Raw genomic sequence first — 3,073 nt, 5'->3', positions numbered from 1 at the left:
TGTCACTCCATGTTTCGGAGAGGTATCTCTGGGTCCTCTCGGTAATGCTCATCACTATAAGCTTTGCAAGCAAAGTGACTAATGAGTTAGTTGTAGGATGATGCATTGCGGAATGAGTAAAGAGACTTGCCGGTAACGAGATTGAACTAGGTATGATGATACCGACAATCAAATCTCGGGCAAGTAACATACCGATGACAAAGGGAACAACGTATGTCGTTATGCGGTTTGACCGATAAAGATCTTCATAGAATATGTAGGAACCAATATGATCATCCAGGTTCCGCTATTGGTTATTGACCGGAGATGTGTCTCGGTCATGTCTACATAGTTCTCGAACCCGTAGGGTCCGCACGCTTAATGTTCGATGATGATTTATGAGTTATGTGATTTGATGTACTGAAGGTTGTTCGGAGTCCCGGATGAGATCACGGACATGACGAGGAGTCTCGAAATGGTCGAGACATAAAGATTGATATATTGGACCATGTTATTTGGACATTGGAAGTGTTCCGGATGGTTCCGGGTAAAACCGGAGTGCCGGAGGGGTTACCGGAACCCCCGTGGGAACTAATGGGCCACCATGGGCCTTAGTGGAGAGAGAGGAGGGCAGCCAGGGCAGGCCGCGCCCCACCTTGCATTCCGAATTGGACAAGGGAAGGGGGCGGCACCCCCCTTTCCTTCTCCCTCTCTCCCTCTCCTTCCTTCCCCTCACTCCCTCTTGGTGGAATCCTACTAGGACTCCCCTCCTTGGGCGCGCTCCCTAGGGCCCGCCGGCCTCCACCTCCCCTCCTTTATATACAGGGGAGGGGTGTAACAGCCTGGTTTTTGGCCCTTTCTTTTTCTTTTTGATTTAGTGATTTTTGCTCTGTTTTTCTTTTTGGAGTGGTTCCGTGGCCTTGCCACCTGGGAAATCATCCTCATTTCCCCTCCCAAGTGGCTCATCATCCTCAAAAACTTTGCCAAGATCATGTCACTCCACTGCTTGACCAAACCCTAATTTCTTTTTCCTCGGGAATATTCCTTTTCTGATAAAGGAATAACCCTTAAAACCCTAGGTTGTGAAGTAACCTATATTTCCATCACTACTAAAATCCCCAAATAATTCTTATAAATTGTTTGGGTCATATCTTCCTCAAATATGGAAAAATATTTCATTGGCCATATATCTCATCATGCTCAATAAAATCATTTCCTATTTTGTCCTAAATGGCACATTGTGAAGCAAGTGCTATTTATCTTTGCCCATTTGGCCCCAAAAGTTTTGGACATCTTTTCGTGTCCAAATAATTGATCTGTGACAAAATTCAACTTTATTTGCCTAGCCAAACTTCCTCAGTGATTTTTCAAAGTTCCTGTCTGAGGGAAGCCTTTGTAAAGGACGTGCTAGCTAGGGTTATCCAGATAAGTTGAAATTTTGCACACTACTTAATGTGCACATATTGTTACACTCCTCCAAGTTTCAGCCCCATCTAATCATCTATGTGAGCACATGATCAAATCTTTGCTTCTATTAATATTTTCAGGTTGTGAAGCAAGTATGATTTATATTGCTTCAAAAATCATTATAAATTACCAGATGGTTCTCCTACACAAATGACATCTCTCCACCAAATTTGGTACCAATTCATCAGGCCAAAACTCCTCTAGAATTTTTTCAAGTTTCTGTCCAAAGGAGATGTTTGTGAATCAATTACCACTTTGGCTTGTCCAATTGATATGAAATTTTTACAGCATCTTACTATGTCCATATCCCTAAGCCATGCCAAATCTGAGCTCAAGTTGATGCTCCATGTGAGTGCATCATCCAAATCTTGATTCTGGACTAAATATGCAGTTGTGAAGCAACTATGGTGTATCTTGGTCCAAATCATCTCAAAATTAATAGGATTATAGTCCTTCCTAAGCTAAACCCCCAGACAAACTCTCTGGCTCCAATCACTTCCCTTTTGATCAGCAGTACATGACTAAGTTTACTGCAGTAAACTTCAGAGGTTGCTTACCATTCAACCGGAGCTCTTTTAACCAAACTACCACCATGGTTGTAACCTCCCCAGGAAGGACTCCACCCCAGACATTGTTTGGCTTAGCTTGTGGTACTGTGGGCACCAGTGAACGCGGTGACCACCGTTTTGGCACGCACCGGCCGCGTCGAGAGCGTCTTCTTGCTCGGGCCCCTTCGCTGCTTGGCGTCTCAGCGAGCATGGGCCTGTCCATCGGGTTCCCCGCGTCATCGCCGTCCTCCTGGAGCCACTTCCCCCTCCGTCAGCCCCTCTGTCAGCTCTCGTCGCTGCGCGCCCATGGGCGTACTGTGGCCGACCGAGCATTAATGGTGCCGCGGCGTCTTCCTCCTCTACGCCCTCGGCCCCTCTTGCCCGGTGCACCGCTGTAGCTCATCCGGTTCCTTCTCTTCATGATCCCACGCCTCCCGTGATCGCTGGCCGTCGCTAGAGCATGGCTGGACGCGGGCGAGCCACGACCACGCGTCAACGGCCTCCCCTCCCTCACCCGGCTATATATAGCCATCCTCGCGGCCTCCCGAGTACCTCACCGGCCTCACACCACTCCCAGAAGCCTTCTCGGCCTCTCCCTCGAGCTCCAAAGCCCCTCATTCCTTCTCCATAGCCGCCATGTCCGCCTCGGCTTCGGCCTAAATTGACCCAAAGCCGAGCCCTACGCTACCCCTAGCCACCACCAGCGTCTTCCCCACACTCCGGCGACTCTCCCCGTGCCCTTGCCCCTTCATCGGAGCCTCTCTTGGGTCGTGCCGTGAAGACAGCCGCTGCCCTCTGCCGCCTCCCTGTCGCCGTGAGCTCCGTCGCCCTGGTCCTCCTCGGCGCCCTCTTCGCGTCTGGATGGGCGCGTCACTCCACCCCGAACCGACCGTTGTTCTTGCCTGAGCCTGGGATGGCCGGAGCTGCCCACCCCGTCGCCGGCCTCCTCCCTGTCTCCCTCTGTTGTTTCCATCGGGGCACAGCGAGGAGGAAGAAGGAGCCAGGCCAGGCGGGCCCCTCCTCCCCCATGGACCCCACCTGGCAGCGCCCCAGGCCCCTGGTCCTGCTGCTGCACGTTG

Source organism: Triticum dicoccoides, chromosome 1A (assembly GCF_002162155.2).
Source record: "Triticum dicoccoides isolate Atlit2015 ecotype Zavitan chromosome 1A, WEW_v2.0, whole genome shotgun sequence".
Lineage (NCBI taxonomy): Eukaryota > Viridiplantae > Streptophyta > Magnoliopsida > Poales > Poaceae > Triticum > Triticum dicoccoides.
Note: the sequence above shows the minus strand (reverse complement) of the source record.